The following is a 13,925-nucleotide window of genomic DNA, read 5'->3' as shown; positions in this document are numbered from 1 at the left end:
AACCCCCCTCGTAAGTATTGCATTATAGGTTACTGGGTAAATGTATAAAATGTTTATTTTTTACTTTTACAGGCTATTTAGGACCTTAGCATTCAATACTAGTTGCTTTTATTTATAAAATATAATAAATTATACATCATATACACATATATTCATTACGATTTTACATACACAAGCCGTTGAAAGTGAAATTGTGTACAAAGTCGCTCTTCAACAACGATCGAGAGTATAAAATATACACACAAGTAAATATGAGACAATGTTTCAGCTTTTTCCATTCTGACTTTGAGAATGATCTCAGCGAGTGAAATTCCGAATGAAATACCTATTTCGTGTTTTGTAAATGTCACGGAGTTGTAAAAGGATGTATACTTATATTAGTTAAATATTGTATTGTTTTGATTTTTCTTTCTCGAAAAACCAAAACTTACATTGTTATAATGTGTTATACTGGGGCGAATGAAGAGAGGAAGTTGCCTCGAGTAGTCATGTCTATATAGCGAACCTCGACCTATAGGATTTTTCCCCCTTGTTAGTAAGTAATTTAATGTAACCAGCACCAAAGACAGCTGAAGGAACTAAAGCTTTAACAATTATTTTGATGAAAAAGGTTATATTTTTCAGAAGTTTTATATGTAACAATTATTTGTTCAAAAAATTATAATTGACGTTATATGCTCGTTTAACGTTAAAAAAATAAATGTTCGTACAAGATCAATAAATAATTTGATACTGTGGAAATTATTCACTATCAATTCACATACCTTCTGAATTTTATTTTTTTTTTTTATGGTAGATGCGCATACATATATTATTATACTTTCATTATAAAATTGAATAATGCACAAATATGTATATATATAACAAAACATTCTATTGATCTCATCATTATTTGCCTAAAACTATGCTTATACCTACTCCCTATACCCTTGCCAGCATGGTGAAAAAAATACACGCACGATCGTTCTACATAAATTTATCGTTATATATATTTACATAGGTACTCATTGTTGTATAAATTGTTTGGTTTTCTTTTCAAAATATTCGACACTAATATTCATACATATACATGTATATACTATAATTACAACGTTTTTACATTTTGTCTCTAAATACTATACATTCCGTGGCAATATAATACACATCAATTTTTCCTCGGGAATATACGCATATGCGATATTCATAATGAATTAATACACCACAATCTACATATATACATATAAACACACACATACAACTATATTCTCGTTTAACTATCTATATCATATTTAACCTGCGTACAAAAATTAATCTCAATAGGAAATTAGTCAAATAATCAATATACAGTTGTTATCAGTGCTTGAATTGGGAGGGAGCTCCTCTACTATTTTTTTAATTTTTTTGCATACCCCAACTATATTTTTTCACTGGAACGGGAGGGACGCCACGTTCACCCTAACTAATGTCCAAAATATTTTTTAATAATATGTGGATTTCAATTTACGTCAATTTTTTAACGAATATTACGATTTATAATATCAAAACTATTTTTGATGTTTGTTTATTAACATGTTGAGCTCCGCTAATATTATCACTTATCAATGCCCAGAATATGTTAGTCGAAATTACGTTCGATCGACTAGTGAGTAGGTAATACGGTTATAGATAAAACCGTGCTTTGCAGACACGTAGTACCCGTTGACCTGGCGACCCGCGCTTAGCAACATACAAAATATATAATTGGTTGAAAATTAATTTGAATGTATAGTAAATATAATTCTATTTACGATTAGCACCTATTTCGGTACACGAGAAAATATATTTTCATAATACGAAATAATTCTCGTATGGTGATTATGATAAGCGACGGTGATAATGTCTGGTACATACAGTTATAATTTGGTATATACTTTATTCATTGTATGGATTGTAATTAATATTATTGATATTAATATTTGGAATTAAAATATTTGTGTAGCTGAAAAGTGGTATTCAAATTATATTTAAGGTTGGTGGAGGGGAGTGTGAAAGCGAAGCCCCCCACGTGTCTGTGTTAAATAATTGCGCATTGCGCATTGCAATAAATGCAGTTGAACTGAGCTTCTCTACTTAATTTTTCCGAATTCGACCACTGGTGGTTACCACAAAATACAATAATAAGTATGTACCTATAAAATACATATATAATAAATAATAATAATAATAATAATGATTAAAATAATTATTTAATTATTATCTATGTTTAAATTATTCCTTATCATTTTCCATTCTATTTTATTTATTTTATATTTTTTACATTACTTCAAAATATACCCCATGCTGGAAAGAGAACCTTCCTAAGAATTACCTCTCTCTTCTTCAAAAAATACCACGACCCCATGTAAAGTTAATATAGGCGTGTTCTATCCATTATTTTATTATCTATGATTAGAGCGCGGATTTGTATGCATTTAAAAGTATCGAAATATGCCATATAATATGCAGTAAAAATCATGAAAATATGTAAAAAATATGCATGAATTTTTTATTTATTTAAAATTTATAATTCAATTTATAAAAATGAATTAATTAAATACTTAATATAAACAAATTTAGGGAATTTTCTAAATTTAATTTATTTTTAAAATTTTATTTATTATTAAAATAAATAATCATATGCATTTCAAGTTTATCTTCTGTGAAGCTATGTCGTTTATCGGTTAACATATTTTTAAAGACTGAAAAGGAACCTTCAATGTCAACCGAAGTTTTTAGGGCATATTTGAAGCAAGTGGTATGTCGATAATCGACTGACACAGCAAGAGCGATTAAGTTTACGTCACTATCGATTATTTATTTTATAACTAAATATATATATAAATTATTATTTAATGACAATGAAATTTATTTTTAATTTTTCTACTAGACAAAATATTATTTTATACATTTTTTTTTAAATTTTCACTTCAATATGCAATAAATTTTGAATTTTGCCAAAATATGCAAAAATATGCAATAACCTCTAAATATGCAGAAATATGCAAAAAAAAATTTCACCATTAGCTTCAAATTATGATGATTCGTGGAGATAACTGACAAAAATCCAAAAAGGAAAAAAATATGTGATGCATAGAAATCCGTGCTCTATCTATGATATTATACCTACAGAAGCTTTTATCATTGATTACAATATGTGATTCTCTATAAAACATGATTTTCGTTAAACCACTTTATCATTACTAATAATGTAATATGAAAATTAGAATAATATAATAGTGTAATAAAAATGATAAATTAAAATATATGTACTAGAGTTAGTGTAACAAAAAAACATAAAATTAAAATATTAAAAAAAAATCTCTGGAGCGAGGAAATAATGTATCTTTTTCGTCTTAGTTTGACGGCCCATGTTGTATTTACTTGCATATTAGTATATATATATATATAGCACCGATTTATTTTTACAATATAAATAAACGTATATACATAAGTACCGTGGGCGTTGTAATAAAAAAATAAAATAAAATAAAAAAAGCAGTATTAAGCATAACGCGATTTTCCAGCAGACGCCGATGCTATCGCACCACGGTCGTTATAGTTAAAAAGAACATTTCTTCCTTTTTCGCGAGGGAACATTAAAAGTCAGTTGAAAAATAAATACACCAAAAAAGGCATTACTACCAAGGCAAATTCTCTCGACCATTTTAAATTTATCATTTAACATCTCGAACGGGTGGATGGTATTTTATAACATTGTACACTTATATATTGGCAATTCCCCACAACGACCAGCGATACGGTTTTAAAATGAAATCGATAAATTAAAAAAAAAACATTTTATAACACTTTTCCTTTGTAAGTCCGCTGGAACCGTTACTCATATTTACCTGTGATAAATAACATCACCGTAAACACTTGCGCAAAAGAACCTATTGTGTATGACTACCGCATTACCCATTGAAGTACACCGAGTTAGCATTTGACAAGTTTTTTCCTCTGTGCATGAATATCATATTTCAGATTTACTAAAATGTTTGGGATAAATATTTGGGTTGCATAAATACTTTGGTATATATTTGTTAATTTATGATGTTTAAATTGTGTCCCCACACTCGTGTCTAAATTTGTGCTTACTTCCCTCCTTCTTTCGAAATGTTTTCAATTACAGAGCCTTACAGCTCGTATATATGAATAAATATATAAAACGCGTGTGACATAAATATACTTGGACGTTGTATATTATTATAATCTCACGATGTTTATTCCAGCAGTAAAGCAAATCTTTGAGTCAGAAATCGTTCTCTACCATATCGAATCGTCTCTGTATTGCTTTTAAAAACTCTATATAATTCCGCTATATACGCGTATTATAATATATAGGTACATAATACGTGTGTATGCGTATGTTTACATATGTATACACTTACATGCACTTATTGCCTGAGAATATTGTGAACGTTATGCACAAAACACGGTGTATTTTCAAAAGACAAGAAAAAGGATTGGCAATGATTGCAGAATAATATGTATACATGGGAAGGAGGAAAAAAATCGTCTTTTCATCGCATTGGCCAAGATACATTATTTAATACGCGTCTAGACACTATATATAATATAGTATATATGTATGTGTATATACATGCATATACGGACCCTCCAAGCCATTATCATATTATATGTGTACAGTGCGTATTCGATTCTATTTTAATGCGCGTTGGATCGTCCAGAAAATTATTTTAACCATTATTTATCAAAATTTGTCATGCGTTAAACGCACACACATACATACAAACACTATAACCCTCTAAAAATCGTTTGTATCATTAAACATTTTAACGCACCTCATTTTTTTTTGCTTTTGACACTCTGGCAATACAGGATCTGGCAGTCGTATAAATTGTGTATATTCCCGTGAATATCATATGCGTATATAAATACATATTTATTTACATATATAACCAGGACGGGATGTATATGAGAAATAAATCCTCCCCTGCAGCGTATATATCAATGTGAAATATACGCGTATGATGTAGTTTTTTGTACTTCGCATTATACGAATCGTTTGAATTTTGTTTTCGATATAATATTTAAACGTACGGTAAACACATTTCATTATGTGTCTGATAAAAAAATCACATCCGATCACACGCGAAATTAAAAAACCGTCGACCGTTACGTATAGAAACAAAATGAAATCGTTGAAACAGCTAAGTGTCTCCTATAATAAATACGATGTATATTTTTCCACAAATATGAACTATATTGTAATTTTTACTTTTGGATATTTAACGGGACAATGTGTACGTTGTTATATGGTCTTATGCTTTCTTTGTGGCCTCCAATACGAGTGGATTGGTTGTAGGCTACATCAGCTTATAGGTCAGATTTGAAATACACACGTATCAGATGGCTGGTAATCTTTCGTCATCCATGGTATAGGTCAACCCGGGTAGGCATCATACAACCCTAGAGACAAAAGAGAGACTGTCGTACGATTGCAGTGCTATGGTCTATTGTTGGTAAGATTGGACGATAACACATTTTAGCAGAGATATATTCAGCTAAAGACTACGTAAAAGTCGGTGCATTGTTTGTTCTATACACCATGAATCTGCGCAAGTTCTTTAACCGCCAATAATTCATATTAATATGAAAAATATACATAACTAAAAAGTTGTAGTAGAAAAAATGTTAAAGCTTGAATCAAACAAAGAATACAATATATTATTATTATTTATCATTAATTTCTGACCTGCAATAATAATATCGACGTTGTTTAGTACAGATTTCGAATGATAATAATACTTTTAACTTTGTCTTGAAAAAATAAAATAAAAAATGTTCATAAAATTATTATTTACTACGCTACCCATCAAACTTTAGAAAACTAGCTAATAATAAACTGGCTTGATAAGTACGATATTTGATTTTTATAAATTGAAATTTTCAGAAAATGTTTGAAACTGCTCTTAAATATTTAAGGTGTCTTTGAAGCTAAGTAATAACAGATAAATGATACTTTGAAAATATTAAAAATCTGAATTAGTCTGGGATACGTAAGATTATTAAAATTAGAATAAACGCCTAATTAAGTATATTTAGTTATATACATGTATATCACATGGATTTTACATACATGAAAGTTTCATAACCATAGTAATATAATATTGTAATGTTTAGTATGTATTCGTTATATATGTACATAGAAATACGATACTCACTTACGTAATATATACATATATCACGTTTATACATAATACATGTAAGTATTTCCTTCCTTTCGTATAATATACGTATATCGAAACAGTATTCAACTTTACCCGAACTCTTTGTTTAAACCCGTCGTAGTGCGGTAAAATGGAAATGTAGCTCTTGGCACCGGCTGCGTATGTATGGCAGCACATATATATATATATGTGTGCGTGTGTGTATGTGTATTGGTAAATTATATACTTAAATCGACTTTTACGGCAAATCATTCAAATTTTAAATACAACGCAATAATGCGTATACATTCGGTGATCACGCTGCAACTATTGTTGTCAATATTTTGGAATCGGTCTTACGCCTGTATTTCTCAACATACATCAAACTCTGCACGCACAAGTGCAATATAAGCTGCAGCAACCTGCCTAAGAATCTAGTGGTCTCTATACAGTTGAAATATGGCGCTATAGTTCCAGTGACCTGGATAAGTTGATCTTTTCATCGCATGCCTGTGAAATAATATGATGAAAAAATATTTTACTATATAGATGCTGAAAAGGTTTTTAATAAAAAAAAAAGTAAATGTATTCGTCATGAAACACCTGAACTATGTCAAATGCTTTTATGCATACGAATGTAATATTTGGGAACGTCACATGATTAAAAACGAGCATTATTTTATAAATTTTATTGTATTTTCAAAAGTAACAACTCAATTTTTTTAAACCATCATATAATATGCAACGATATCACCTACGGATAATTTCAAAAAAAGAAATTGTAATTACATTCATTAATAATCAAAAGAATATATTTTGCAAAGCTGGGCATTAACGAATTAAAAAGTTAAAGTTAATTTAATTTTAACTTTTTAACTTAACTAGTTACTTTTGGATTTTGTTAACTTAACGATTAACTTATTAAATTTATTTCTTAATTAATGTGAAATTAACGAATTAATTTTTAATTTTAAGAAATAAGTTAAGTTAATTTATTTTGTTTTTAATTTTTTATATTTCACCATTTCAGTCTATTTAGTTTTTATGTAAAAATTATTTACCGTGAATTGTTGAAAATTAAATATTTTATATTTTTCCAATCACTTTGTACTCTAAAGGAACACTCTGTATACATACATCAGAAACTATTTTCTAATAAAAGGTTTTATGTTATAAATTAATAAATTAATAAAATACGAGTATATCTATATGAATAAATGTATATGTTAAAATATTATCCAACTATTACAACTTATTATATTTTCATTTCTTATATGATTTTAAGTTAGTTTGTATATAATGGGTATAAACTATAAATATACCTATATAATTATTAAATTATATAAATTTAAGCTACTAAACTAATTTTAATATTTTAGTACTTTACTAAGTATTAAATACTTAAGTATCTATTTAATAAAATATTTTGTGATTATTAAACAATCAGTAATACTAATAATACTCTATTATAAACGCACACATATAAATAATATTAATTCATTATTTTTAACTATTTAGGTATTAATTATTATTTATAACTTATAACTTATAAAGTTATAAGATAAGTCACTACTGTTCTTTTTTTAAAAATGAAATACAATACACTATATGATAAAATTTGCATTTTTATAAAGTATAATAAACACTATAGTTATAGTTTATAAATTAGTTTTGGGCTTATAAAAAATAAATTTAGTGTTGTACAAAAAAATTAACTTTTTTTTTAACTTAATAAAAAGTTTCAAAAAATGTGTATTAACTTTAATCTTAAATGATTTAACCTATAAAAAAATTAACTTTTAACTTTTAACTTTTTGTTATTGGTGCAAATTAACTTTACTTAATTGAGTTAAAAAAAATCATTAACTTTCCCAGCCATGATATTTTATTTTTTTCAATTTCGTTCAAATATGTGGTGAGATTTTAGGGCTAGTTATTCCAATGGTCAGCTGTGATAAATTTTATTTTCACTGCAGTGTACTAACTTTTTAATAAAAAATATCCGATTTAAAAGTTATATTTATTATAGTTCAATTGGTTGGTATATATTATTTAAGGATTTGATTACAGTCTGAAACTTTTTCCGACATTATCGTGTAACCATGAATTCAAGTTTATTCGACAGAAAATAACTTCAGCTAGATTGTTAAAAAAAAAAATGAAAGTACCTGAGTCTACTCGTATGTGAACAATGTATGTTACATGATGTACTACATACTATGCATGTCAGTACCGTGCCTATCATAATTAGCATCCGGTGCCAAGAATCTTTATTAGCACCTCCACCCTCTCTACCAAATATTTTATACCTATAGGATATAAGGAAACTACATAAGAATAAGGAGTTCTATATAACTACTTATTATGTATCTAATTAATAAAATAAATAATCAATAACGAAAGAACAATATAAGTAATATAACTCAAATTAATCCTTCGACGTTTTAATGTTTTCTCACTCTGGCTTACCTATTTAAACAAGTTATCCCCAAATTTCACCCCTAGATTTAAATTTATTGTTCCTGTCATTCCAAAAAAGTATGATTCAACGATCTTACTCTATCCAGATCCCTCATAATTAAATTTAACCGATTACGCACTGGCCATCATCTCTTACCTCCTCACGTTTACAAATTAAATCTTAACAATTCCCCTCTCTACAAACTACATTTAAAAGAAAAAAATCTGCAATCTATTTCACAATCTCTTTGATTGCCCTTCCCTATGTATCAAACGCAATATCCTAATTAAATCTCTTAAGTCTCTCAAAATCACCTCAATACTCTCAGCATTCTAAATTCCAACTCAAAAGCTACTAACATTCTAATTATTTCTTTCATTCACAAGGCTGGTTTCTATAAATAATTTTTTATTATTTTTAAATTTGTATGGCATATGTTTTATATATTGTATTTTATTATAATTTTCGAGCTTAATAATAAGCTCTATAAATACTAATAATAAAAAAAAACCTCAAACTGTATAGGTATAACTCTACATGTAGATAATAACCAATCATATTAAGCTGGTAGAAATTATTTAATTACAAATCAATTTTATTAGATTGCACAAAAAATAACTTTTGTTTAAATACTTACCGATAAATAATTAGGTACCTATGCAACTTCTTTGTTCATGAACTATGATGTGAACACTATTCAAAATAAAATCGTACAACTCACTCGTTCAAGTAGAAATTCATTTATGTTATTAATCTTATTAAAATAATTATGTCAAATAAAAATAATAATAGAGCATAACTGATACATTATTGTTAATTTGTTATGAACACGTCGTTTCGGGGAAAAATAAATATCAATACTAAAAATAAACTAACACCGTCGAATATTGAACGTTGAACGTATTAAATATTATGAATTAAATAATATGGTTAATTTTCAATAATATTACTTGAATGATGAAAAAGCTTTTGGCACCCCAGGGGTCTCGGCACCCGGTGCACACGCACCCCCTTAGGCACGGTCCCGATATATGTTATAACGATCTATAATCTTAATTTATATTATAAAACTTATAATTATATCTTAATACCTACTAAAGGGTCTTAAGGGCCACAAAAAACCATTTTAGGATCGTCTGAATAAATTGCATACGTATTAATATACCATAAAATATCATACTTAAGTTTTTATTTATCAATACATATTGACAGGGCAGAAATGGTTAGGGTCCAGCCCATTATACCAAATTTAATAGCGACTCTACTCTCTGATCATAGGTGTAATTAATTGGCAGCTATAGGGAGGCTTTGCCGTCAAAATATTTTTTTGCCTTCCAGAGAGGAGGGTCCTAAGGGCAAATTATAAACGAGAGTAATTTATAGTTTATTTGTTATAGAAACTGGAATCTTTTGAGGTTTTTTTATACTTGCTATTTAAGTTCGTTCTTTATACATTGTACTTTGTATCATTGTAGTTCTTTAGAGTATTGTTGAGTAGAAATTATTATTGTGTGTATAAAAGGAAAATTTTAATTCTGTTAATTTTTATTTTTATTCGAATAAAATTATCCATTGCATTTTAAAAGCATCTGTAATTGAAATTTTATATGGACATTATGACATAGGTAGTTAATACCATATACATAATACAATACCATAATACATACCATAATACAATGGTAATATCTTGGTACTATGGCTACCATAATTCTCTTAATATATGCTAAAATCTATAAAAAAATAAATAAAAAAAAATAAAAATAATTTAACTTATTCCAATATATATACTATTTTATGATATACAATTATTCATTGATTTTAATAAAAGCGATGAAAAATATTTATGATCTCTAAGACATTTTGTAAGTCAATCTCTTCTAAAAGTTGTTTTCTGCCGACATCATCATGAAACCCTTCTGATTTATTTGTGTACGTATATACTGTACAATATATTGTGTACGTACCAAAAAAGAAAAAACAAAAAATATCAAATGATAATAATGGCATATCATAATAGGTATAGTATGATCATATAATATATATAAAAAAATTTTATTATAAAATATTGAATAATAATTCAACAAATTATACAAATGTTACATAATATTATGAAGCTTTTGTTAGACATTGAATAATCAATCATTATTTTATTCTAAAGGAGCTTCGATTAATATCTATTAATTAATTAATTAATCTATTAATTAATTAATTAATCTATTAATTCATATAAGTCTACCAAAACTAAAATATCCATCACTGAATAACGGACGAACATTATTGGTTCTCACCTACTATCCAATATGGCACAATTCTTTAAATATTTACATATTACAAATTACATTATATATATATATATACTTATAGGAAGATATGCATAAATAATTTATGGCTTATACGTATAGGAAATATTCACGATATACTGAAAATGTTCGAAAGCTTATTAAATTTTTCTTTATCCATGTTAAATACCATTAATATACATGTTACGTGGCCAGTTTTATAAAGATGGCCTGTAAACCAAGCACCCAAGCGCGGATTTATAACTATAATTTGTGATAAATTTTTCAAAAATACAGTAAAATAATACACAATTAAAAACATTACAAGTAAATTATGAATTAAAATTATAACTTTATTAATTATTGTTGATTTTTAAAATTTAATCTTCTTTATTTTATTATATATTTTAATTTATAAATAAACACGAAAAACCTAATCTTATTGTTTTATTCACTGTATACTAATTGAGTCCCTATACCTGAACGGGGAAAAAATAATATACTAATTGAGTCCCGGGTACAAACGAGACATATACTAATTGAGTCCGTGGTTAGGAAACTAATTGTATACGAATTGAGTCCGAGGATTATTTTGAGTAAAATATGAAATAACCATCCAGAGTCCAGGCACAGCGAAAATTATGAATAATAATAAAAATAATAATAAATAATAATAAATAATAATAATAATAAAAATAATAATAATAATAATTAAAATTATGCTGCACAGCCGCTCCATACGGATATACCTATATATACATATCATTCATATCATTTTTATGACTTTCGTCAGATAATATAGTAACATATCATACTATAGGTCGGGAATTTTAGATTTTATTTCTATCATCGCTTGTATAATAATCACCGTCTACCGATATCATTTTTATCATCACATTCGTCAGATAACATAATATAATACATATTATTTAGGCCGGACATTTTTTTCATTATATTAAACACTCTAGTTTACGAGGTACGCCAAGAATCATGGATGAAGTTATATTAAGTGAGTAGAATTTTTTGTTACAGACAGTCCTAAGTCTGTAAAAATGGGAAGGAAAATGTTTTTTTTTTTTAATTTTACGGGACTCAGTTAGTATTAAAACATGGACTCAATTAGTATTATACCTATAATTTCACTGGACTCAATTGGTTTATACCCTAAAACAACCCGGGACTCAATTCGTCATAAAAGGTTATACTGGGACTCAGTTCGTAAGCAGCCGTTTTATTAGGGGGGTATAACTTCCCTGCAACCGTGCCTGAAAATAGCTATCTATATACTTACTACCTATATTCTACCTATACTATCTTCTATATACAGCTATATTTACAGTCGACGACAAATGTTGTTACGTAGAAAGTAATCTTGAATTCATGTGTCTCAATTAGCTTATTGTACGTTCTAATCTACTTAGATTTAAAGTTCTAATAAACACGAATTAATAACCTTGCGATGTTTACATATAATTTACTGGACATGTAGATAAATTATCATTTCAATCGTCGATTTTTATCAATGGATAAAAAATAAATATTAAGCAGTTTTCCAAATGCATTGATATACCGACACGAAATTATTCAGTATACATTTTACCTATTGATGGTGCTCTAAGAATTCTCTTTTTTCTTCCAAAACATTGTAAATAATAATATCCTTATAAATATTAAAAAAAAAAAAATAAGTATTGTATAACTTGATATGATCAAAAGAACTATATTCAGTTCCATCTTATATGCAAATGTAATGGTTCAATGATAATTAAGTCAATACAAATTATTTTGGACTGGTGTATTTATTATGGAAAATATAATGAAAATATTTGAGAAGGATTTGAAATTATGCAGGATCACTAATGTCTTAGGTTTGAAGTTATTTAAGTATCTTTGGGATCTAAGACTGTTTGGCGATAGAGGTTATCCTTCCTTCTTTGAAGTGTATAGTTTCACCAGGGATACAGAATAAACTTAAAGCAGCTATTGGCAATCAAAAACCTATCACTTTACTATGCAAATAACAAAAACCAAATTTGATTATGATGAACAAAAAATATGAGGTTCATAACAGGTTAACTTATATCATATAAGTAACATATAAAAATGTAACATATAAGTTATAAGTTTCATTTCAGAGAATGAACATATATGTGCATTATATTTACTCTAATTATACAAATATTGTATCAAATAAGACTAAATTGTTAGTACACTCACCAACAGATATTTTTTAACATCATAAATTAATATTAGATTTTATTAAAATAGTACCCTAAGCTAATATATTATTATATCACCTGTGTGCATCAAATTTTACTATATAAACAGAATACTATAACAGGTTACAAAATAATTATATTTGTTAACACATTAATTAATAGATACCTGATTACAACCATGGTTTAAAAAACCTAATTTTTCAAAAATCATATATTAATCATACTGCAATTATTTAGTGTAATAACAATATTTTACTAAACAATTGGTATTTGCTGATTGTTGATTTGTTTTTCATAAGCTAGTAGGTGTAAGCTTTGAATATTATTTTGAATTATTTTTCGAATACATTTATAATTTTAGTGTTGGGTATTTAATATTTCTACTGCCACCAAAAATATAAACTTTATTATAAAAGAATATAACTCAATATCACAATTTATATTACAGTTCAAATTATCTGTACAATATTATGATTAGCACAATTTAATAATTTATATCAGTTAGTTATTACTTACAATACACTAGCCTAGTTGAAGATACACTCTTTAACTATGCCTCTAATAACTATTTTAAATTCAAAAACAATAACTAGTTGTTATATACAAAAATAATAAAACCAATGACTTCAATTAGAGACTAGAGCACTAGACATACATTTATACAGATTATGCCACTTTAAAATTTAATTTAGAATAAAGTTGAAAAAATGCATATAGTATTAATTGCTTCGTAGATAATTAAGTTGATTTAAAATACAATTAATATAAATATTTCTATCAGCTTAACATATGAATTTAT

General features: G+C 27.0%; 1 protein-coding gene across 2 annotated transcripts in view; it reads left to right on the top strand.

The window, feature by feature from the left end:
* Positions 1–13,925, top strand: part of LOC112688455 (rho GTPase-activating protein 100F-like) — a 38,936-nt gene that overhangs the window by 8,345 nt on the left and 16,666 nt on the right. The gene's annotated exons all lie outside the window — the stretch shown is intronic.

Source organism: Sipha flava, unplaced genomic scaffold, assembly GCF_003268045.1.
Source record: "Sipha flava isolate LNK unplaced genomic scaffold, YSA_version1 38_pilon_pilon, whole genome shotgun sequence".
NCBI lineage: Eukaryota > Metazoa > Arthropoda > Insecta > Hemiptera > Aphididae > Sipha > Sipha flava.
This window is presented reverse-complemented; position numbering and strand designations above follow the sequence as displayed.